A 27370-nucleotide genomic window follows, 5' to 3' on the forward strand; every position below is an offset into this window, starting at 1 on the left:
ATTATAAGAACATATTATGAGCAACTGTATGCCAGCCAATTAGATAACCTGGAAGAAATGGATGCTTTCCTAGAGATGTATCAACTACCAAAACTGAACCAGGAAGAAACAGAAAACCTGAACAGACCTATAACCACTAAGGAAATTGAAGCAGTCATCAGAAATCTCTCAACAAACAAAAGCCCAGTGCCAGATGGCTTCCCAGGGGAATTCTACCAAACATTTAAAGAAGAATTAATACCTATTCTTCTGAAACTGTTCCAAATAATAGAAATGGAAGGAAAACTTCCAAACTCATTTTATGAGGCCAGCATTACCTTGATCCCAAAACCAGACAAAGACCCCATCAAAAAGGAGAATTACAGAACAATATCCCTGATGAACATGGATGCAAAAATTCTCACCAACATACTAGCCAATAGGATCCAACGACCAAGTGGGATTGGGGCTGCAAGGTTGGTTCAACATCCACAAATCAATCAATGTGATACAATACATTAACAAAAGAAAGAACAAGAACCATATTATCCTCTCAAAAATGCAGAAAAAGCATTTGACAAAGTACAGCATCCTTTCTTGATCAAAACTCTTCAGAGTATAGGGATAGAGGGTACATACTTCAATATCATAAAAGCCATCTATGAAAAACCCACAGTGAATATGGGGAAAAACTGAGAGCTTTCCTCCTAAGGTCAGGAACGTGGCAGGGAAGTCCACTATCACCACTGCTATTCAACATAGTATTAGAAGTCCTAGCCACTGCAAATACACAACAAAAAGAAATAAAAGGCATCCAAATTGGCAAAGAAGAAGTCAAACTCTCACTGTTTGCAGATGATATGATACTTTATGTGGAAAACCCCAAAGACTCCACCCCAAAACTGCTAGAACTCACACAGGAATTCAGTAAAGTGGCAGGATATAAAATCAATGCACAGAAATCAGTGGCATTTCTATACACCAACAACAAGACAGAAGAAAGAGAAATTCAGGATTCGATCCCATTTACAATCACACCCAAAACCATAAGATACCTAGGAATAAATCTAACGAAAGAGACAAAGAATCTGCACTCAGAAAACTATAAAATACTCATGAAAGAAATTGAGGAAGACACAAAGAAATGGAAAAACGTTCCATGCTCATGGATTGGAAGAAGAAATATTGTGAAGATGTCTATGCTACCTAGAGCAATCTACACATTCAATGCAATCCCTATCAAAATACCATCCACTTTTTTCAAAGAACTGGAACAAATAATGCTAAAATATGTATGGAACCAGAAAAGACCCCGCATAGCCAGAGGAATGTTGAGAAAGAAAAGCAAAGCTGGCGACATCACAATTCCAGACTTCCAGCTCTATTACAAAGCTGTCATCATCAAGACATCATGGTACTGGCACAAAAACAGACACATAGATCAATGGAACAGAACAGAGAGCCCAGAAATGGACCCTCAACTCTATGGTCAACTCATCTTTGACAAAGCAGGAAAGAATGTCCAATGGCAAAAAGACAGTCTCTTTAACAAATGGTGTTGGGAAAATTGGACAGCCACATGCAGAAGAATGAAACTGGACCATTTCCTTACACCACACACAAAAATAGACTCCAAATGAATGAAAGGCCGAAATGTGAGACAAGAATGCATCAAAATCCTTGAGGAGAACACAGGCAGCAACCTCCTCGACCTCAGCCGCACCAAATTCTTCCTAGAAACATCGCCAAAGGTAAGGGAAGCAAGGGCAAAATGAACTATTAGGACCACATCAAGATAAAAAGATTTTGCACAGCAAGAGAAACAGTCAACAAAACCAAAAGACAACTGACAGAATGGGAGAAGATATTTGCAAATGACATATAAGATAAAGGGCTAGGATCCAAAATCTATAAAGAACTTCTTAAACTCAACACCCAAAGAACAAATGATCCAATCAAGAAATGGGCAGAAGACATGAACAGACATTTTTCCAGAGAAGACATCCAAATGGCCAACAGACACATGAAAAAGTGTTCCACATCACTCAGCATCAGAGAAATCCAAATCAAAACCTCAATGAGATATCACCTCACACCAGTCAGAATGGCTAAAATTAACAAGTCAGGAAATGACAGATGTTGGCGAGGGTGTGGAGAAAAGGGAACCCTCCTACACTGTTGGTGGGAATGCAAGCTGGTGCAGCCACTCTGGAAAACAGCATGGAGGTTCCTCAAAAAGTTGAAAACAGAGCGACCATATGATCCAGCAATTGCACTACTGGGTATTTACCCCAAAGATACAAAGGTAGGGATCTGAAGGGGTACATGCACCCCGATGTTTATAGCAGCAATGTCCACAATAGCCAAACTGTGGAAATAGCCAAGATGTCCATCAACAGATGAATGGATAAAGAAGATGTGGTGTATATATACACAATGGAATATTATGCAGCCATCAAAAGGAATGAGATCTTGCCATTTGCAACGACGTGGATGGAACTGGAGGGTATTATGCTGAGCGAAATAAGTCAAACAGAGAAAGACATGTATCATATGACCTCACTGATATGAGGAATTCTTAATCTCAGAAAACAAACTGAGGGTTGCTGGAGTGGAGGGTGGGGCGGGAGGGATGGGGTGACTGGGTGGTAGACACTGGCAGGGAGGGTATGTGCTCTGGTAAGCGCTGTGAATTGTGCAAGACTGTTTAATATCAGATCTGTACCTCTGAAACAAATAATGCAATATATGTTAAGAAAAAAAAAAGGAAGATAGCAGGAGGGGAAGAATGAAGGGAGGGAAATCGGTGAGGCAGACGAACCATGAGAGACGATGGACTCTGAAAAACAAACTGAGGGTTCTAGAGGGGAGGGGGTTGTTGGGAGGATGGGTTAGCCTGGTGATGGGTATTAAAGAGGGCACGTTCTGCATGGAGCACTGGGTGTTATGCACAAACAATGAATCATGGAACACTACATCAAAAACTAATGATGTAGTGTATGGTGATTAACGTAACAATAAAAAAATAAAAAAAAATAAAGCGAGGAAATGTAGTTCTAGTGTTCATGACTAATTCAGGGTGGACATAAGGGAAGCTTAGACTAAATAATTTATGACTAAATTTTTCTTTCCCCTGATTATTTTGATTCTACTATAAATAAGCTGAGAATTGCTTCTGGGAGTCGATTCAGGCTGCCGTCAAACAGAAATGCAGAGCTGATCAGTCTGGTGAAAAGTGTTCTACTAATAGCACCCATTTATTGGGGTCTTCATATGTTCAGTTATTGTCCAAAGAATTTTATATACTTAGTTCTCTTCTTCATAATATACCCATAAGACTGGTATAATCATTGTCTCCATTTTCAAATGAAGACATAGAACTTGGAAAGTCAAATATCTTACTTGAGATCACTTAGTCAATAAGAGAAAGAACCTGGAATCACAGCCAGAGCTGCCTGACAAGGAACTCACACCCTATCTGGTGGGAGCACTGAGGCAGGGGTGAGGAATGGCAAGTCTAGTGAAAGCAGAAGAGTGATTCCAAATGGATCTAATAGTGCTCATGCTACTTTTTGGGATCTGGGATGCAGAGGACTAGAGAAGCCCATAGTTCCTAGATTGTATAGATGCCCAGATCCACTGCTTATCTGTTCAGTTTGCTTAAAACCCTGTATTACCCCTAAAGGGAATTTGAATCGCTACCACCCACAATGAGACAAAGTAAATCAGCAGATGAGAGGATTATCTTCATGGCCCTTTAAGGAAACTCCCCCACCCCTACTCTGTCTTACTCTATCTGAAGGAAGAGACTTTCAAAGGAAGAACTCAAAGTATACAGGGTGGTCATGAATTTCCCTTTGACTCACAGGTAAATTTGGCTCCTAGTCACCAGGAAACAGGAAGTCTCCCCCATGGTCTTTTGATCTTTTGTTGCTCTGAAGATGCCCACATATCATTGCTTTGCCACTTCAGGCCATTAAACCCATTTGCTCCTTTCTATATCTGCTAAACATAGACACTGAAATGAAGAAATACAGCCTAAATAAGGACACCAATAACAGCTTGCAGGAAGTATTAAAAACAGTCCTGTAGAAGGTTAGGAATCATGCTCTTTCCCCTGTGAGTTTTAAAGATACTCTCTGATCAGCCACAAGGTCACTTCACTATAGGGACAAAATTAGAAATGTTGAGGACTGGTGGATACTGAATTTTCACAGTGGATGAGTTAGAGGCTATTAAGCACAGAATGTTCAAGTCATAATATACTGAGAAGGCAGTGTATATATACTGAGAAGGCAGAAACTCATGTGTGTCTTCTCTGTCTCTTGGTTCTGTGAGCTGTGCCTGAGCTGCTAAGAGGAGGGACCCACAGAAAAGCTGTGAACTTGGAAGTCTGCCAGACAGACCAGGAAGTTCCTGGTCTGCAAAAGCAGATGATGATGGGCCCTGACACATTGTCAAATTACTCATCAGTCAAGGCTTTGGGGAAGCAGTAAGGCATAGTGGTTAAGCTCAAGGGTTTTGGAGACAAACAGAGCTGGATTTGATTCCTGATCCTGCATGTTACTACTGTAGAACCACTTTATGTCTGTAAGATACAGTCCTATTTTGGAATTCATATTAGTCCTCCCTACATAAGATTGCTATGAGAATTAAATTCTTAATGTAATGTCTGGCCCATAGTAAATGCTTCATTCATGGAGGTTATTGTTATGCAACAGCTTATTATATGCATATTACTGCTTGGAGTGCTGGAACACGTAAGGAAAAAACACATGGTTTGCCCTCAGAATGCATACAGTCTAGATGGATTCACAAGAAAAGAACATTTGCAGAAAAATTAAATAATATTAAGTAGTATACAAACAAAATGCTAATTGTGTAGCATGAATGATGTGTTTTATCCATTTATTTATTCATAAAACACACAATGAGTGCTTCCGATATGGAAGCACTGTGCTAAACACAGAGATAGGTAATGGAGCTTAATCTTCATAGTTACCCCTATTTTTGATATGGAATAACTGAGACTTAGAGACAAAAAGGAGCACACTCGATGTCTCACAAATTGCAAACTGCGAGGCTGATATTTGAACCTTGGCCAGTGTGACCCCAAAGTTCATGACCTTGTAGAGCTGTGTTAAGAGCACCTGTGTTAAAAACACACAGGCTAGAATTAGAGCAACTGGCTTCACATCTGGACTCTGCTACTCATTAGTTCTGTGATGTTGGTCAAGTTACTTAACTTCTCTGAACCAGAGTTTCCTCATCTGAAAAGTGAACTTAAGATGTTAGTGTTTACTTCTTACATTGTTTTTTGTTTGTTTTTGAGGATTAAATGAGTTAATACTTTTAAAACTTAACTTAGTATCTGGCAGCACACTGTAAACACATATAAGCTCTATTATTATTTAAATAGTGAGCATTATAATTATTTCTATCTTAACAGAGTTATAATATGTATACAGAACATTATTTGGTATATTGTAAGCACTCTATGCTTATTACCCAGTAGGTTACCCTACACCTGAATATCTGAAATCTGCCTATCCTTCAAGGCCAAGATCATGTACTACCTCTCACTTGAAACATGCCTTGACTGTATCTTTCCTTGTCAATCTTTTCCTTTTCTGAAATTCTACAGCCTTGACTCCTCTTTCCTAACATGGCCCATGATGCAGGGTAACATTATAAAGAGGTTAATTTAAACACACAGCCTCTTGACTTCTATTATCTGGGTTCCAAACTTAGTTCCAACTCATCCGAACTATGGGATCTTATGCCTCAGTTTCTTCATCTATAAAGTGGATGTAAAAAGACCATCTGTCTCATAGAATTATTTGTGCTTAAATAACATAAGCCATGCAAAACACTAGCATGGAAGCTGATGTGTAATAATTATTCAATCATGTTATGATGTGGTTATATTAAGAACTCATCACATGTTTGAATGAATTAATTGAACTATTCTTTTTATTTCCATTCAGATTTAGAATGTCCATGTTTGGATACAATATTCAGAAAGGACAAGAAATTCAATACTCTGAAGAGGATTTATATTTATATTTTATTTATTGTTAGGAGTCATAGCGTGCACAGTCAGAAGGTCTAAATGCTCTCCTCATCTTATTCTGGGTTATCATCTCTCTTCCACTGATCTTTATTGCTGCTCACCCCTTACTCAATTGTTGGAGAAAGGAAGAGGGTGATGGAAGACTTCAGGTCACTTCAGATAAAATGCACAAAGACAAAATCATTTTGAGTATAGAGAATGCTTTGGGGGAACTCTTTTAAATTGAAGTCATTTTCCCTTTAGAAAGCATAGAGAGGTCAGTGGTTTAGAATCCAGAAGAACAATAGACAGGAAAGGTTCTCTCCCTGCCCGTGGAAGCAAGGGCTGTCTCGCAAGGCCTCCTAGTGTAGTCAGAGTTTCAAAGAGATTATAAGCCTTTTCTCCCTAACTACCTGTTTTCTTCTAGAGGTACTTCTGCTCTTCTCTGATTTTTTGACTTAAAAAATTATTTTTCCCACCATTCTCTTTTCTCCTCTCTCATCTTCTCTTTATTTCTTTTTCTCTTTAATGGTCTGACTTTGTTGTTGATCCCAGTGTACCCTTCCGAGGGCACTTAGCAGAACAGTTGTCTCGGGCGTGGGTTTTCTCCATCCTCTGACCAGTAATAGAAGGAAGGACAAAGGTTATCTCTCCAAGTAACAACATCTCCTTACTGAAGCTTTGTTTTGCTGCCTTGGGCGTTTTCTCTCTGATTCACTGGCCTTGCACTTGGGCAACTTTCTTATTACTCTTCTGTTACTTCCCAATTTCCAGAATGAGTAATTAGACATATTGTTTCTGGTTTCTCACTTCTTCTTCTTTTTTTTTTTATTCTTATGTTAATCCCCATACATTACATCATTAGTTTTAGATGTAGTGTTCCATGATTCATTGTTTGTACATAACACCCAGTGCTCCATGCAGAATGTGCCCTCCTCAATACCCATTACCAGGCTGAACCATCCTCCCACACCCCTCCCCTCTAGAACTCTCAGTTTGTTTTTCAGAGTCCATTGTCTCTCATGGTTCATCTACCCCTCCGATTTCCCCCACTTCATTCTTCCCCTCCTGCTACCTTCTTCTTCTTCTTCTTTTTTTTTCTTAAAATATATTGCATTATTTGTTTCAGAGGTACAGATCTGAGATTCAACAGTCTTGCACAATTCACAGCGCTTACCAGAGCACATATCCTCCCCAGTGTCTATCACCCAGTCACCCCATCCCTCCCGCCCCACCCCCCACTCCAGCAACCCTCAGTTTGTTTCCTGCGATTAAGAATTCCTCATATCAGTGAGGTCATATGATACATGTCTTTCTCTGTTTGACTTATTTTGCTCAGCATAATACCCTCCAGTTCCATCCACGTCATTGCAAATGGCAAGATCTCATTCCTTTTGATGGCTGCATAATATTCCATTGTGTATATATACCACTTCTTCTTTATCCATTCATCTGTCGATGGACATCTTGGCTATTTCCACAGTTTGGCTACTGTGGACATTGCTGCTATAAACATTGGGGTGCACGTACCCTTTCGGATCCCTACTTTTGTATCTTTAGGGTAAATACCCAGTAGTGCAATTGCTGGATCATATGGTAGCTCTGTTTTCAACTTTTTGAGGAACCTCCATACTGTTTTCCAGAGTGGCTGCACCAGCTTGTATTCCCACCAACAGTGTAGGAGGGTTCCCCTTTCTCTGCATCCCCGACAACATCTGTCATTTCCTGACTTGTTAATTTTAGCCATTCTGACTGGTGTGAGGTGGTACCTCATTGAGGTTTTGATTTGGATTTCCCTGATGCCGAGTGATGTTGAGCACTCTTTCATGTGTCTGTTGGCCATTTGGATGTCTTCTCTGGAAAAATGTCTGTTCATGTCTTCTGCCCATTTCTTGATTATATTCTTTGTTCTTTGGGTGTTGAGTTTGATGAGTTCTTTATAGATTTTGGATACTAGCCCTTTATCTGATATGTCATTTGCAAATATCTTCTCCCATTCTGTCGGATGTCTTTTGGTTTTGTTGACTGTTTCCTTTGCTTTGCAAAAGCTTTTTATCTTGATGAAGTCCAAATAGTTTATTTTTGCCCTTGCTTCCCTTGCCTTTGGCGATGTTTCTAGGAAGAAGTTGCTTCGGCTGAGGTCAAAGAGGTTGCTGCCTGTGTTCTCCTTTAGGATTTTGATGGACTCCTGTCTCACATTGAGGTCTTTCAACCATTTGGAGTCTATTTTTGTGTGTGGTGTAAGGAAATGGTCCAGTTTCATTCTTCTGCATGTGGCTGTCCAATTTTCCCAACACCATTTGTTGAAGAGACTCTCTTTTTGCCATTGGACATTCTTTCCTGCTTTGTCAAAGATGAGTTGACCATAGAGTTGAGGGTCCATTTCTGGGCTCTCTGTTCTGTTCCATTGATCTATGTGTCTGTTTTTGTGCCAGTACCATGATGTCTTGATGATGAGAGCTTTGTAATAGAGCTGGAAGTCCGGAATTGTGATGCCGCCGGCTTTGTTTTTCTTTTTCAACATTCCTCTGGCTATGCAGGGTCTTTTCTGGTTCCATACATATTTTAGCATTATTTGTTCCAGTTCTTTGAAAAAAGTGGATGGTATTTTGATGGGGATTGCATTGAATGTGTAGATTGCTCTAGGTAGAATAGACATCTTCACAATATTTCTTCTTCCAATCCATGAGCATGGAACGTTTTTCCATTTCTTTGTGTCTTCCTCAATTTCTTTCATGAGTATTTTATAGTTTTCTGAGTACAGATCCTTTGTCTCTTTCGTTAGATTTATTCCTAGGTATCTTATGGTTTTGGGTGCAATTGTAAATGGGATCGACTCCTGAATTTCTCTTTCTTCTGTCTTGTTGTTGGTGTATAGGAATGCCACTGATTACTGTGCATTGGTTTTATATCCTGCCACTTTACTGAATTCCTGTGTGAGTTCTAGCAGTTTTGGGGTGGAGTCTTTGGGGTTTTCCACATAAAGTATCATATCATCTGCAAACAGTGAGAGTTTGACTTCTTCTTTGCCAATTTGGATGCCTTTGATTTCTTTTTGTTGTCTGATTGCTGTGGCTAGGACTTCTAATACTATATTGAATAGCAGTGGTGATAGTGGACGTCCCTGCAGCGTTCCTGACCTTAGGGGGAAAGCTCTCAGTTTTTCCCCATTGAGAATGATATTCGCTGTAGGTTTTTCATAGATGGCTTTTATGATATTGAGGTATGTACCCTCTATGCCTATACTCTGAAGAGTTTTGATCAAGAAAGGATGCTGTACTTTGTCAAAAGCTTTTTCTGCATCTATTGAGAGGATCATATGATTCTTGTTCTTTCTTCTGTTAATGTATTGTATCACATTGATTGATTTGCGGATGTTGAACCAACCTTGCAGCCCAGGGATAAATCCCACTTGGTCGTGGTGAATAATCCTTTTAATGTACTGTTGGATCCTATTGGCTAGTATTTTGGTGAGAATTTTTGCATCCATGTTCATCAGGGATATTGTTCTGTAATTCTTCTTTTTGATGGGGTCTTTGTCTGGTTTTGGGATCAAGGTAATGCTGGCCTCATAAAATGAGTTTGGAAGTTTTCCTTCCATTTCTATTTTTTGGAACAATTTCAGAAAAATAGGTATTAATTCTTCTTCAAATGTTTGGTAGAATTCCCCTGGGAAGCCATCTGGCCCTGGGCTTTTGTTTGTTGGGAGATTTCTGATGACTGCTTCAATTTCCTTAGTGGTTACAGGTCTGTTCAGGTTTTCTGTTTCTTCCTGGTTCAGTTTTGGTAGTTGACACATCTCTAGGAATGCATCCATTTCTTCCAGGTTATCTAATTTGCTGGCATAGAGTTGCTCATAATATGTTCTTATAATTGTTTGTATTTCTTTCGTTTTGGTTGTGATCTCTCCTCTTTCATTCATGATTTTGTTGATTTGGGTCATTTCCCTTTTCTTTTTGATAAGTCTGGCCAGGGGTTTATCAATCTTGTTAATTCTTTCAAAGAACCAGCTCCTAGTTTTGTTGATCTGTTCTACTGTTCTTTTGGTTTCTATTTCATTGATTTCTGCTCTGATCTTTATTATTTCTCTTCTCCTGCTGGGTTTAGACTTTATTTGCTGTTCTTTCTCCAGCTCCTTTAGGCGTAGGGTTAGGTTGTGTACTTGAGACCTTTCTTGTTTCTTGAGAAAGGCTTGTATTGCTATATACTTTCCTCTTAGGACTGCCTTTGCTGCATCCCAAAGATTTTGAATAGTTGTGTTTTCCTTTTCATTGGTTTCCATGTATTTTTTTAATTCTTCTTTAATTTCCTGGTTGACCCATTCATTCTTCAGTAAGATGCTCTTTATCCTCCATGTATTTGAGTTCTTTCCGACATTCCTCTTGTGATTGAGTTCTAGTTTCAAAGCACTGTGGTCTGAAAATAGGCAGGGAATGATTCCAATCTTTTGGTACCGGTTGAGACCTGATTTGTGACCTAGGATGTGATCTATTCTGGAGAATGTTCCATGGGCACTAGAGAAGAATGTGTATTCCGTTGCTTTGGGGTGGAATGTTCTGAATATGTCTGTGAAGTCCATTTGGTCCAGTGTGTCATTTAAAGTCTTTATTTCCTTGTTGATTTTTGCTTAGATGATCTGTCCATTTCAGTGAGGGGGGTGTTAAAGTCCCCCACTATTATTGTATTGTTGTCAATGTGTTTCTTTGCTTTTGTCATTAATTGGCTTATATAAGTGGCTGCTCCCATGTTAGGGGCATAGATATTTACAATTGTTAGATCTTCTTGTTGGATAGACCCTTTAAGTAGGATACAGTGTCCTTCGTCATCTCTTATTACAGTCTTTGGTTTAAAATCTAATTTGTCTGATATAAGGATTGCCACCCCAGCTTTCTTTTGGTGTCCATTAGCATGGTAAATGGTTTTCCACCCCCCCACTTTCAATCTGGGGGTGTCTTTGGGTCTAAAATGAGTCTCTTGCAGACAGCATATCGATGGGTCTTGTTTTTTAATCCAATCTGATAACCTGTGTCTTTTGATTGGGGCATTTAGCCCATTTACATTCAGGGTAACTATTGAAAGATAGGAATTTAGTGCCATTGTATTGCCTGGAAGGTGACTGTTACTGTATATTGTCTGTGTTCCTTTCTGGTCTATGTTGCTTTTAGGCTCTCTCTTTGCTTAGAGGACCCCTTTCAGTATTTCTGGTAGGGCTGGTTTCGTGTTTGCAAATTCCTTTAGTTTTTGTTTGTCCTGGAAGCTTTTTATCTCTCCTTCAATTTTCAATGACAGCCTAGCTGGATATAGTATTCTTGGCTGCATATTTTTCTCATTTAGTGCTCTGAATATATCCTGCCAGTCCTTTCTGGCCTGCCAGGTCTCTGTGGATAGGTCTGTTGCCAATCTAATGTTTCTATCATTGTAGGTTACATATCTCTTCTCCCGAGCTGCTTTCAGGACTTTCTCTTTGTCTATGAGACTCGTAAGTTTTCCTATTAGATGTCGGGGTGTTGACCTATTTTTATTGATTTTGAGAGGGGTTCTCTGTGCCTCCTGGATTTTGATGCCTGTTTCTTTCCCCAAATTAGGGAAGTTCTCTGCTATAATTTGCTGCATTATACCTTCTGCCCCTCTCTCTCTTTCTTCTTCTTCTGGGATCCCAATTATTCTAATGTTGTTTCATCTTATGGTATTGCTTATCTCTCGAATTCTGCCCTCGTGATCCAGTAGTTGTTTATCTCTCTTTTTCTCAGTTCTTTATTTTACATCATTTGGTCTTCTATATTACTGATTCTCTCTTCTGCCTCATTTATCCTAGCAGTTAGTGCCCCCATATTTGATTGCACCTCATTAATAGCCTTTTTGATTTCTACCTGATTAGATTTTAGTTCTTTTACTTCTCCAGAATGGGTTTCTCTAATAACTTCCATATTTTTTTCAAGCCCAGCTAGTATCTTTAAAGTGATGATTCTGAACTCTAGATCTGACATCGTAGTAATGTCCATATTGAGTAGGTCCCTGGCAGTCGATACTACCTCTTGTTCTTTTTGTTTGGTGATTTTTCCATCTTGTCATTTTGTGCAGAGGAGAATAGATTAATGAGAGAACAAAATGGTAGCAGAGTAACAATGTCCCCAGAAAATATACTCTAATCAAATCAGAAAAGATCTGAAGCAGTGGGAAAGTAAAGGGAAAGAGAGAAAAAAGAAAAAGAAAAAAAAGAAAAAAATAAAGATAAAAACAAACAAAAACAAACAAAACAAAACAACAACAACAACAACAAAAACCAGAATGTGATCAAATATGATCAGGTTGGTATATAGATCAGTGCCACACACTAGATTTGGGGTGTATTTTGGTCTTTTAGAAGAAAGTGCCTCCCAAAATTTTAAAGAAAGAAAAACTTATATATGTACAAAACTAAGGGTTGTTATGATGAAGGGATGGAATATGACTGTAAAGATGGAAATCATAAAAAATTTTATAAAAGGAATTGATAAGAAGTTGTTTGAAAAAAGAAAGAAGAGGATTTAAAAAAAAGAAAAAAAAAGGGAGAGAATATGATCAGGCAGGGGAGTAGAAAAAACCATATACTAGAGATTTAGGGTATATTTTAATCTGTTAGAAGAAACTATCTCAAAATTTTAAAGAGAGAACAACTTATATATATATGCCAAAAATACAGGTAACTACTATGAAGGGATAGAATATGACTCTAAGAATGAAAAATAAAAATATTTTTTAAAAAAGGGATGGATAAGATGTTGGTTGAAAAAGGGAAAAAGAAAAATTCAAAAAAAAAAGAAAGAAAAAAGACAGATAAAAAAATTAACTTTGAAAGACTAAAGAATCATGGTAAAAAAGCCATGAATTCTATGTGCAGTATTCCCCTAGCGCTGGAGTTCTGCCATTCTCATTGATCGGTGAACTCGGTCTTGGCTGGGTGTTCTCGCTGATCTTCTGGGGAGGGGCCTGTTGCCGTGGTTTCCAAATGTCTGTGCCGGAGGCGGAATTGCCCCGCCCTTGCCCCCTCCCGGCTAAGTAATCTGCTCGGGTTTGCTCTCGGGAGCTTTTGTTCCCTGCGAGCTTTCCGTACAGCTTTGGAGGCCGAGAGTGAAAATGGCGGCCTCCCAATCTCCGCCCCAGAGGAGCTGAGAACTCAGGGCCCCGCTCCTCATTGAGCCCCCAGAGAAAAGCCGTCAGTCACTCTCGTCTCCCCGGTCTCCGGCCGCACTCCGTGCTCACCCGGCCTGTGACCGCGTGTTTCTATCTCTGGCACCCGACCTCGGGTGGAGTCTCCAAACCCAGCAGATCCCTGCGGTGCACTCCCGCGCGGCTCCTCCCCGGGGAGGAAGGTGAGTCTCCCCGGATCTGCCGCTTGTTGGGTCCCTGCTGGAGGAACAGTGGCCCGACTGTGCCCCAGATCATGGTTTATGGCAACCCCGAGCTGAGAGTCCGCGCCTGGGCTCCGCCTCCTCAGCTGGCTTCCCTGCTCTGATACCTGGGAGCTCTGCCACACTCAGGCACCCCCGGTCTTTCTGTGACCCCGAGGGTCCTGAGACCGCACTGTTCCGGAGGGTTCCACCCCCCGCTTAGCCACCAGAGTGACGTCCCTCAGCGGAGCAGACTTAAAAGTTCTGATTTTGTGCTCCGTGGTTCTATCACTTGCCAGAAGTGGCCGACGGAAGCCCCTGCCCTGCTGTCTATCCTCCCAAATATCGGATTCACTTCTCCGCACGTCCTACCTTCCAGGAAGTGGTCACTTTTCTGATGAGAGTGTTGTTGCTCTTCTTTTCTTCAATCTCCTGTTGAGTTTGTAGGTGTTCAGAATGGTTTGATCCCTATCCAGCTGAATTCCTGCGAGGAGACGAAATCCAGGTCTCCTACTCCTCCGCCATCTTCTGGTTTCTCACTTCTAATAAATCTTTTAACACACTCTACTAAAATTTGGGGGATATATGGGAAGATGGAAAAATCAAACCAATGTCAATCTTCATATCTAGGGCCCCTGCTCTAGCTTGGTGGCCAGAGCCCCAGTCCTGCACTTCCAAACCATCTCCAAGATTAGCTAAACCTCCAGAGCTACTGGAGCTCGACTAGCTGGTGGAGGAACTGGTCCTACCTTCTTAACAGTCCCCTCCCTATTGGGACCTGGAAGCAGTTTTGGAGGGCTGTGGAAAGGGGCCCATCAAAATTTAAGGGTATACTTCCTCTATTACCATTTAAGGGAATCCTGTGATTTTACCATCCTGTGCCTACTTCTCATTGCTTCCTTAGTCCTGCAGCAAGCCTAACACCTGGCCCACCACACACCTCCTCCTTTCCACATTTACTCTCCCTCTGTGGTCACCTGGTGCCCTTGTGTCTCATTCTTTTTTTCTTATAAGGACAATAGTCATATTGGATTAGTGCTCACTCTAATGACCCCATATTAATTTAATTACATCTGTAAAGACCTTATTTCCAAATAAGGTTATATTCACAGGTACTGACGTTAGGACTTCAACGTATCTTTTGGGGGGACATAATTCAACCTATCATAATCAATACCCTAATGGATCTCCCTGTCACCAGTGTTTCCTTCCTCTAATCCATCCTCCTTGTACCTTCTAGTTAGCTTTCTAAAACACGTATCAGATCATTCACACTTGAAATAAAAAAAAAAAAAAATCTGTCCACTCTCCACTTCTTTCAGATAAAATCTTCAGAACTGCATTTCAGGCCATTCTCATTTTATTCCATGTTTCTTGCCAGCACGTTCTTTCATTCTCTCTATCATAGACACCATGGGCCTACCACTATGACTGTTAAAACATTGAAGCCCTTATATATCTTCTAGCTTTTGTTCACCCAAGCCCTATTCTCTCCTTAAAATGAATCAATCCATTCTAGGTTTATTTATAACCCTTTGTTTATGTTGCAACTATAGGATTTGTCACATTGTTCCATTATCTTATTCACCCTGAATTTCCCTCTGCCTGGTACCTATTATCTATAAATAAATGATGCTGAATAACCTATTTCAGAGAGGAATAAACTATTTGCTAATTAATGTTGCAAATCTTTTTTTCTTTTATTCTTACACTCTTCTTGAGTTCCAGAAACTTGAAAGTACTTTGTCAATATAAATATCTCATTCAGGTACTTTTTAACATGTAGATAAGGGGGCAGGTTTTGAAACCAACTTGCTTCAATTAGAAGTTAGGTGATTTTGAGTCCTTTACTTAATCTCCCTGTCCTTCAATTTCTTTATCTGTTAAATGACAATGAGTTCCTAATTTATAAAGTTGTGAAGATAAAATTTAAAAAAATCCTTAGAGTAGTGACTGATACAAATACAAATTAAATGGTTAATTTTCACTGGCTATCATCTTTTTAACTACTATTACTGTTATTCTTATTAGTTGCCCCTTGTGGAATGAGAATTATATAATGTGTGGCTCTGAGGTTTAGTAAATAACCTCTTTTTCCCACCAGAGATCAGAACTGAAGGTAGATACAGTGATCAGACAGGCAAAAGTTAAACTTCAAGTTTTATTTCTGATAAAATTGTTGAAGAACATAACTGAGATGTTTGGCAATAAAGGACCTCCCAATACTCCAGCCCAGAATTGAGCCTTTCCACCCAGTCTCAGACACAGCTGAGAACATGGAGCTGTCTGAAGACATCTAGTGTCCAAAGAAGAGAGCCATGTATGCCTAATTCCTTCCAAATGCTCCAATCAGATAATATCACTTCCTCTGCCCGCTTGTGCTCTTCCCCACCACTTTCTCAACAATGTGAATGAGAGTGAAGAGAGGCCCAGGGAGTTCTTCCACATGGAAATAAGAGGAAAAGGGAGGAAAACTATCCCCCCAACATATAAAAGACCTCCCATTTCATATGTTTTACATATATTATCTCTAATCTTTAAAATGAATCTGTGACATAGGCATAATTATTACCCTCATTCAAAAGATGAAGACTCCGTGGCCCTGGAAAGTTAATTAACTTACCTGATGTAACCTAACAGCAGGTAGAAGATGCATTAATTGAATCCAAAGTCCTCTGCAATGGTATGTCACCTCCTCTCCCCGACACAAATAATAGTAAGTTATAGCCATATAGATGAAGGAATTTTATTTTTTTTAATTTTTAAATTTGATCTTTATAATGACAACAAAAGGTGTTGCTTAAAAAAATTGCCCCTATACTCTATATAGTATATTAGTAGGTACATGGAGATACATACAAAGATATACAATCAACCACAGGGAATATCCAATGTGATTGATCTTTTTAGCTTGCATCTCAGAATAGTTAAATTGGAAAAATTGTGGCCCTTTGTGGCTAAGAGAAATATTTTTCTCCTGAATGCTCTTTCATCATTCTGCTTCATATTATTTATTGGTCCTTAACTGTGTTTCATAATATTCTCTACTCAATGGCAGTTTCTATTGGATCATTTCCTTGTAGAAAAATTTCTGACTGAGTCATTTGCTCAGTTTTCACTTAAGAACAAAGTATACATTGCTGTGTTTCTAGTCTTAGCTTTTCCTTTTCCAGCTTCTGACTATTATTGGGTCTATTAGCTACCGCTATCTCCAAAATAATTTTGGACTCCCTGACCCATACTTTTGCAATTCCCATGTTTTCTTTCCATTTTCTCTCCTGGTTAAACTTAAGTGACATGGGAATTGATGATTTATCTGCCTTTGGCACTGCTGTATCTCTTGTGCCTAAATAAAGTGCCCGGTCTAAATTGCTTATCAATACAGATGTATTGAATGAGGTAAGATGTTGATGGTGGTGGTGATGATGATATTATTCATTAGCTTTTTTTTTTTTTAAAGATTTTATTTATTTATTTGACAGAGAGAGAGAGAGAGAGAGCACAAGCAGGGGGAGTGGCAGGCAGAGGGAGAGGGAGAAGCAGGTTCCCCAAGGAGCAGGGATCCTGATGTGGGGCTCGATCCCAGGACCCTGGGATCATGACCTGAGCCAAAGGCAGTCACTTAACCAACTGAGCCACCCAGGCACCCCTTATTCGTTAGCTTTTGATAAGATCAGAATAGCTTCCAGTCCGAAAAAAATCTTATTGTTGGAGCTCTTAATATAATTGTCATTTGTATCACATGATCTGATATTCTTTCAGCTCTAGTAACTAAGAATTTTTCTCTTTATTTTTCTACTTAATTTTCTATGGGCTACAGATACATTTTATATCATTATCCTCAATTACAACTGGAAATAAAATATATCATTGTTTCTCTCCAACCACCCAAAAAGTAAAGTGTTGAGTGTATTTTACATTACAAGTGAGCCATGTGAGACAGACCTCAATCGCGGTGGCCTTGAAGTATGGTTTTGGGTTTGGGGATGATAGCTGCAACTTATTCCTTTAACAGTGCTGTTGGGTAGTTGTTTTTACTAGCAAGAGCTACCCACATTACATTGTCTCTGTAAGGTACTATACAAATACCAATAGAACAAGAGTCTTGAGATGTGTTCTTATGTTACAATGACTGCAAATTTTTATCCATGGTTCCATTCAAGTGCCTGGTATAAAGTGGATTCTCAACAAATAGTAAATCTACATCATAATAATAATTCTGAAAGCAATTTCATAACAACAATAATTATGGGTAGGGATGCCTTCTGAGGCTCTGAATACAGCTTATAAATCATATGGATGGAATCTTTGGGAAAGTTTTGCATAATCATATGCGTGGTACTAAAGATTAGATTCTTAAGGGAAAAAGCTGCATTCACATTGGGAATAAGATGCAGTCTAATTTCATCAGCATTTAACATGGGGCTCATTTTGGTTTCCCCAAAGAAAGAAGAGGCAGTGACTGAAAATTTGGTCTTACAGTCTCTTTATCTTTCTCCTTTGATGTACATTAGTTCCCATGGAAACTACATTGGGATGGCTTGAGAGTGACATCTACAAATGTAGTGTAAGGTCATTTTTATCTAATGCTTTGAAATTTAAACCATGATTTGTGATGTACGGTGAGCCCTCCTTAACATATTCTGAAGGACTATGAAAAGACAATATTCTGAATGCAGAAACAAGACACGTGACTGCATTATGCCAGTTCTCAGAAAGTTCAACATTGTTCTGCGCAGAAAAATAGAGAGAGCCTCAATTCCCCAGTTTGCCTCCAGGAGATCCTGGCAATGCAGCTGGCCCTCTTAACATGAAGGGGAGAGAAGCCCCTCTTTCTTCCTCCTTCCTTATTGCTAGTAGCCAGTGAGGCCACGAGGGAAGAGACAAACAAGTGCTCAAGGCTTTAAATGCTGTAATAAGTAACTGCTCATAGACTATGATAAAGCAGCAGGGATTTTTTTTTTTTTTCCTAGCAGTTTCGACCACGACCCCCGTCCTGCCCTTCTTAGAGCACTGATGTGATTTCCTTTATTAATTTGCCAGGGTTTCACCTATAAATTCCAGGTGCATTTAGAGGGGAAATATGTTTCTAAGGCAAGAAACTAGAGCCCTGGGATAAAAATGACTTGAGGTTTAGTGGAATATGATCATCTCAAGCTTCTCAGGCACTCTTCAGAGAAGAAATGTCTGGATGCTGAGTCAGAGGTCTGGATTCAAATCCTGACTCATTTCCTTTCTAGCTATATGACTTGAGCACGTCAAAACTTTTTTGAGCCTTAGTATCATGATCTAAAGAACACAAGAGACATGAAATTTAAATGGGTGAATATGAGCAGAGGAGATAATGTAGAAGGAAGTGCTTAGTATAAGTTACATGTTAGGAACTCAATATATTTGCATTGCATAACGACTTAGTTATCCCATGAAACTTTGTTTATACCTATCTTTATTCTTATTACAGTCCTTTATGCCATAAGTTGTGAAAATGTCCATCTCTTGTCTTGTGTCATAGTGAAATGTGGGTCAAATGGCTATATCCATTTTACAATTATCATCTGGAATATGTAGCCTCCATGGTCAACTTTTGTCAGTGAGGGAGAGGGCTCCTAGTTGCCTCATCCTAGAAGTGACATGTATCACTTCCACTCAGGCTACAATGATCCTAACTTAACTGCAAAGTTAGGTTAGGGCAGTGGGGGAGGCATCAGCAAGCAATAATTAGTGCACACTCTCTCCTCCACATTAAAAAGAAAAGTTCAATAAATCTCATTGTTTAAAACTGATGATTAAAATTAAAAAAGAGAATCATAAAGCAAGCACATTTCAAAAAAATTGGCAAATGCTGTGTTCCTGATGACATTTTTGTATGATCTGCTGTTCCAACACTGCTAATTTTAGCTACATGGAGAAAAAAGAACAATACATTCTTCATTGATATAGTAAGTCACATTTCTTCATGTCTCCTGCCCACAGACTTAAACTTTAAGAGGCGTATAAATAAGCAACTTAGCATATGTGACCTCCTGACCATGAAGTGTTAAATTCCAGGAACTATATTACTCCACCACTTTTATTCGTCTGTGGGAAATCACTTGATTTATGCCTGATCCCAGGATACAATAAAAATGTGCAGGTATGCCAAACTAGAACGATTAGAACCTGTCAAATAAAAATTTTAGTTGCCCTTAAAATCTACAAATAAAAGTAACCTTTGATTAAAGATAACACAGTTTATAGCATACTTTTATCAGTATTCAGAGACAAAACATGTCCAAATAATTGAATTTCAATATAGCACAATGCACCACAGGCTTTGGAGAGAAAGATCCCTGTATGATGAAAAGGAAATTTTCTTATTTGGGAAGGGGTTATAGCAAATAAAGAGGTTCTAGCCAGAAGAAGCTAAACCGGTATAGACAAGGTAGATTAACAGAAATATTCAGCCAAGCAAGGTCTGAAGTTTCTCAAGTTTGGTTTATTTACATTGACCATTCATTCTTATTTTATGGGCTTTAGAACTTCAGATGGGGTCCAGCTAGGATTATAAACCCAAGTGCCAAAACAACAACAACAACAACAACAACAACAACACCCACAAGACTTTTGGAAAGGAATTCCCAGCTAAATTTTCAGACTCAAGAGGTTGGCATGATTCCAAAATGATTCTCAGCTCTTAGATATTTTAGGCAGGTCTGCATTGATGCAGTGAGTCTCAAAAGCAACCTGGAGAATTTCCATCTCATTAACACTTCATTTATAGTATACCTATGTCAAGCCTAAGCCTTGGAGGTTCTGGTCTTAGCTTAAACATGAGAAAAATAAAATCTACTCTAGTACAAAGCTGAGTACAGATTGTGTCATGTACAGTCATAGTTGAAGCATGCTCACATCACCTGTGAACTCCAACCACTTACTCTGAGTGTTCTTCAGAGGATGAAATATTTCTTCCAAAATTTTTATGCATTTATTATTTTTTTGTCATTAAATGTCATATATTTGTATTCTGGTTCACTTGTGAAACTGGAATTTTTGAGATATAATTGACATGTAACATTATATTAGTTTCAGCTGTAAACATAATGATTCAATATTTGTATATATTGTGAAATCACCACAATAAGTCAAGTTAACATCCGTCACCACACATAGTTAAATTTTTTTCCTTGTGATGAAAACTTTGAAGATCTACTATCTTGGTAACTTTCAAACATAAAATACGGTATTATTAACTACATGTTGTACATTATATCTCCATTTCTTATTTATTTTGTAACTGAAAGGTTGTAACTTTTGACCCCCTCATCCATTTCACCCACCCCAAACCCCCTGCCTCTAGCAACTATCTACCTCTTCTCTGTATCTATGAGTTCAAAGGTTTTCTTTTGGGGGGGGAGGGGTTAGATTCCACATATAATGAGATCACATAGTATTTGTCTGTCTGACTTATTTCACTTACTGTAATGCCCTCAAGGTCTATCCATGTTGCTATATTGCAAATGGCAACATTTCCTTCTTTTTTTACAGCTGAATAATATTGCATTATATAGATAGTTAATATAAATATGTGATATATGTGACACATATATAATGCATTTTCTTTATCCATTCATCCCTCAGTGGACACTTAGGTTGCTTCCATGTCTTGGCTATTGTAAATAATGTTGCTATGAGCATGGGGGTACAGATATCTTTTCAAGTCAATGTTTTCATTTCCTTCAGATAAATAGCCAGAAGTGAAATTGATGAATCATATGGTAGTTCCACTCTTAATTTTTTTAGAAACCTCCATACTGTTTTCCACAGTGGCTGCACCAACTTACATCCCCACCAACAGTGCACAAGGGTTCTCTTTCCTCTATGTTCTTGCCAACACTTGCTATTTCTTGTTTTGTTTTATTTTTGTTAATAACCATTCTAAAGGTATGAGATTGTATCTCATTGTGGGTTTAATTTGTATTTTCCTAATGATTAATGATGTTGAGCATCTTTCCATGTGCCTGTTGGCCATCTGAATGTCTTCTTTGGAAAAATGTCTATTCAGATCCTCTGCCCATTTTTCAATTAGACTATTTGTTTTTGGCTATTGAGTTATATGAGTTATTATTTATATTTATATAGTTATTATTTTATGTATTTTTAATATATTAGCTCCTAGTCAGATATATGGTTTGAAAATATTTTTTCTTATTTCATAGGTTGTTTTTTTTCATTTTGTTGATGGTTTCTTTCACTGCACAGAGCTTTTTAGTTTGATGTACAAACTGTATTTTTGATGGTCAAAGTTATTAAACAAAATCACTTGGGTTTTAGATCATGGTACATCTTTGTAGAACATGTTCGACGCTACTCTGAAAACACCCTATATAATTTGGGGTTCAAAAAATGTCACCATGGAAACCTCAGCAGTAGTTAGACAGAGATTGTTCTTTATTCACCTTTGCGCCCCAGTGCTTAATACAGTCCGTTTCAAGTACTGATGCTCAATGTTTCAGAATGAGGAAATGAATGAGTGAATGGGAATGAAATATTCTTGAATGCATCCACAGTTTATTCCAGATAGACTTTGTTCAATAAGACCTCAGTCAAGCTGCAGACTACATAAGATGATACAGGTAAATTATCACCAGGGTGGTAGCAGGCTGCCGGGAGGCAGGGAGACCTGGACAGCTGCCAAGCGACTGCAGATTACATCAGAAAGTGATTCTTTTTTTTTTTTTTGCCATTCTGGGCAGTTTATTGAGGTTTTAGGGTTGGGGTGGGGGGGCGGCATGCTCATGTGTGCACGCAGGCTCACGTGATTTTAGCCAGTTGTTGGGTTAGAGTTCCTGTAGTTTCATGAATACATAGTTTTGTAAGTTTCTAGTAACTTTCAGGTACCTGTGATTCCAGGAATGATCAGACCATGCAAAGCAGTAGGCATTTGCAAAGTCATTTGTATTAGGTTTGATATGCTATGCATCAGATTTACATTTCTAGTTATGACTTTCATGGGCCAGTCTAACACCAGTTAGTCTTAGTTTTTTGTTTGTTTTTTGTTTTGTTTATGTTATTATTCACAGTTTTATAACTCAATTTGACTAAAGATTATTTGAGATTAAAAACATGAAAAATTCAAAGGTCAAAATATCTATATACACACATACATATAGATGCACACCTGCATAAAAACATACTTACGTATGAGCACACACACATATACCCCTTAAAGCAATGCTCATATAATTCCATATTATATATGGTATATATATTTCATAGTGTATATGGAAATGTATATGTGTGTACACATGTAAATATGGGATACATATAATATGAGATTGGATATTATTATGTGAGTATGTGTGTGTGTGTATATACACATATGCATATGTGTATATACGCTATATATATGTATATATTTTATACTGACACCATTGCTTTATTCACCAAATATTATTAAATATTTATTGTATCTAGGCACTCTACTAGGCACTTAGAATACAAAAAGTGAATCTTTTCCAGTCTTCAAGAAAATCACAATTTACTAGGGAAGAAAGACTCACAAACCCATAAATGCAGTTCAATGGCAATACAGGCAAATACTTCCTAGAAGGCTTCAAGAAAAGAATGTTCCAAACATTCAACAGTGCTTTCCACTTATTACATGCAGGTCTTTCTTCTTTTATCTAATCTATCCATCTTCCAAGTAATGAGTTTGCAGATACTTTTCACCTTGATAAAAATCTCAAAATGGTTGCAAGTGTTGGTGGCAGAGTTTTGATTTATGCCCCTAAGAGCTATAGCACCTTTTGCTTTTCCCAGCATCACATGAAAATTTGTTGCTTGGACTTTGGAGAGGTTTCTTCCCTTTTAAATTTCTTCCCTTTTATCATGTTGCAGTTTGTGAAATGCAATGATTCATTAATTGGTTTTCTTGTGGTTTTTCTATGTCATGACATTTATAAATATCTTAGCAACATTCATATATATGAAACTCTTTATATACCTAGGAAGAAATATACACACAAACATGCATGTTCAGATGATAAAAAGTATAGCACAGTTGTCTGTATCATGATCTATGAGTGCAGGGATGGTTGGAAAATTTAACATATTCTGAACATTCTGTCTCAGGGTTCTCCATCTGTAAAATGGAACTAGCATTCCCTTCCCTTCCTATTACACAGGATTGCCATGAATTTCACATAAGATAATATGAGTAAGTGGTTTACGAGGTAAAATATACTATGCAAATACGTGTCTGGCCAAGATGTGAAGGCCATCTGGTTGCATGTCAGATTTTCACAGGTACCTAAACTACCAGAACGGCTTCTACAGGTGACTACAAGGAAGCTCAAGCATATATTTGATATTTATAGTTCTTTTCCAAATTACTTTTCCACCTTTTTCAAAAGCCCAATTCTGTGCTCTTTCCTGGCCTTCTTGTATGTGTTCTAGTTTCTATCTTTGCTTCTGTCTTAGAATTTGATACTTTCTCTGGTAACAATATTGGTTCCTCCCAAGTAATATTTGAATAAGCAACCCAACCTTGTCTCTCCACCACTTTTCCTAGGTTGATGCAGAATCCTTTCACCCAGAAGCTGCCCTCTTCTTTAAAGCCCAAGTTCCTGTGGTCACGTGATATTTTTACTGGGTTTGCTCAAACATTTCTGAAACGGAGCCAATAGGTCTGGGAAAGACGGTGGAGTAGGAAGATCCTATGCTTACCTTGTCCCATGGATATAACTAGGTAATGCACACATTAGTGTAAATAACTCAGAAAATGTCTCAAAGACTGGCAGAACAGACTCTCCACAGTTCAATGTAGAGGAGACCACATCCAAGAGAGTAGGAAGGGCAGAGACGTGGTCAGGAACCAAACAGACCTGTGGGACTGTGGAGGGACACTGTGAGCGCGGAGAAGGGAAAGAAGCAGACTCCGCATCAGGCACCATAGGCATAGGGAACTTGCACTGGGAAGATGAATCCCCCTAATATTTGGCTTTGAAAACCAGAGGGGCTTAACTTCCTGAGTACTTACAGGCAGTGGGGCTTAACATATGGAACTTTAAACATCAGTATGCTCAGCTCCAGGAGACTCGGAGAATGATGGGAAATTTGAAGAGAGAGCACAAAAAACAGCCCCACTGAGATACAGCACAGGAGTAGCACTTTGAAAGATGTCCAGGGTATACTGGAGGGAGATTTGTTTGCTAATCTCAGGGCCTGTCCTGGAGATGGGCAGGGATCTTTCAGAGACTTCTGTAAGAACAAAGGAGCTGGTGGGTGCCATTTCCCTCCCTGCCCCCACCAGCTTAGATGCATGGACAGCTGTGGGAATCAATGTAGCATTAATACTCCACCTAGCTTGCTAACAGTACCCTGTTCCTACATACCTCTGTGATCCTTTCCCTCCAACTTGGCCTCCTCCCACAGCAGACCCGTACAAACCCTGCTAACGCTACGGGTCCTACCCCATGTTCTCCTGTGGACTCACTCCCTCCAACATACCCTCGGTAGTAATCCATCCAAAGCTGCCCCACAAGCATGGCAGTATGCAAGCAGCCCTGACACAGGTCAGCACCACCCCACAGCGACTCCTGCTCTGGGGAGAGAGGATGATAACCACACACACCAATCTGACTGTGACGCCAGCAGTGGGCTGTGGACAGACATATGGTCTGACTGCAGGGCCTGCCCACCAATGAAAGCTTCTCAGGGGACAAAACAGGGAAAGCACCCTGCAGTTCAGTGGAACAGAGCTCTGGCAAACTCCTGATCTGATCCAACTCAAACTGAAAGCAGCCCCAGAGTGGTCCGCTAACAACACATGAACCCAAACCCTGCACACAACAAGCAAAACGAGCCACTGCAGACAACTGGACTAAAAGCAAACATGGCTCAGCCACAATAGCCTGGCACATGCAACACACATATGAGATACCTCTGAAGTGCCAGGTTCTGGTGAACAGGGGACTTTGTACTGCAGGGCACTACAGAACCTCTTCTTCATAAGCCCACTACTTTTCAGAGCATGAGACAGAGCTGACTTTCTTAACATACAGAAACAGACAGAGAGAGTTAGACAAAATGAGAAGGCAGAGGAATATATTCTGAATGAAAGAACAAGACAAAATCACAGCAAAATAGTTAAACAAAATAGAGGTAAGTAATATGCCTGATAGGGAATTTAATGTAATGGTCATAAATACTCAAAGGACTTGAGAAAAGGGTAGAGAATGCATTGAGACTCTCAACAAAGAGATAGAAAACATAAAAAACGAACCAACCAGAGATGAAGAATCCAATAAGTGAGATTAAAAATACACTAGATGGAATAAATGGCAGACTAGAGAAAGCAGAAGAACTGATCAGTGACCTAGAGGACAGAGTAATGGAAAGTAATTGAGCTGAATAAGAGAGAGAAAAAAATAATAAAAAATGAAAATAGACTAAGGGAACTCAGTGACACCATCAAGCATGATAACATTCACATCATAAGGATCCCAGAAGGAGAAGAGAGAAAAGGGGGCAACAAATTTATTTGAAGAAATAATAGCTGGAAATTTCCTGAATCTGGGAAGCAGAAAAATCCAGATCCAGGATGCACAGAAGACCCCCAACAAAATCAACCCAAGGAGGTTCACACTAAGACACATAGTAACTAAAATGGCAAAAAGTAGTGATAAAGAAAATTTTAAAAGCAGCAAGAGAAAATAGATACATACAAGGGAAACCCCATACAACTATCAGCTGATTTTTCAGCAGAAACTTTGCAGGTCAGAAGAGAGTGGCTTGATATATTCAAAGTGCTGAAAGAAAGAAACCCACAACCTGGAGTACTCTATCCAGCAAAGCTATCATTCAGAATAGAAGGAAAGATAAAGAGTTTCTCAGACAAACAAAAGCTAAAGGAATTCATCACCACTAAACCAGTCTGACGAGAAATGTTTAAAAAAAGGAAATAATTTGAGTGAAAAGGAAAGAACATAAATAGAAGTAAGAAAAGTAGGAAGCACAAAGGCAGTGATATTAAGTATATCTATAAAAATCAGTCAAGGGATTCACAAAATAAAAAGATGTGATGTATGACACCATATACCCAAAATGTGGAGTGGGGGAGAGGAGTAAAAATTCAGTGCTTTTAGAATGGGTTCAAACTTAAGTGACCATCAACTTAATATATATGCATAAGGTGTTATATATAAATGGTATCACAAATGATACCACAAATGATATGCAAACCATGAGAGAAGAGAGCAAGAGAAGAAAGGAAGAGAGAACTACAAAAATCATAAAACAAGTAACAAAATGACAATAAGTACATACCTATCAATAATTACTTTGAATGTAAATAGACTAAACACTCCAAACAAAGGGCATAGGATATAGGGTGATGGAAGGCATAAAAAGCAAGACCCATCTATAGGCTGTCTACAAGAGACTCATTTGAGACCTAAAGACACATGCAGATTGAAAGTGAAGGGATGGGAAAGCATTTATCATGCAAATGGAAGTGAAAAGAAAGCCGGGGTAGCAATGTTTATACTGGACAAAATGGACTTTAAAACAAAGATTGTAACAAGAGATAAAGAAGGATACTATATTATTATAAAAGGGAGCAATCCCACAAGAAGATAAAACAATTGTAGTATTTATGCACCCAACATGGGAACATCCAAATACATAAAGCAGCTAATAACAAAAATAAAGGATTATGTTTGTAATAATCAACAGTAATACAATAATAGTAGAGAACTTTAACACTTTGTTTACAGCAATAGATAGGTCATCCAAACAAAAAATCAACAAGAAAACAGTGGCTTTGAATGACACACTGGACCAGACAGGTCTAACAGATATATTGAGAACATTCCATCCTAAAACAGTGGAATACACATTCTTTTCAAGTGCACATGGAACATTCTCCAGGAAATATCACATGTTATACCACAAAACAAGTCTCAACAAATTCAAAAAGATTGAAGTCATA

Source organism: Mirounga leonina, unplaced genomic scaffold (assembly GCF_011800145.1).
Source record: "Mirounga leonina isolate KUSES-001 unplaced genomic scaffold, KU_Mleo_1.0 Mir_173, whole genome shotgun sequence".
In the NCBI taxonomy this organism is placed as follows: domain Eukaryota; kingdom Metazoa; phylum Chordata; class Mammalia; order Carnivora; family Phocidae; genus Mirounga; species Mirounga leonina.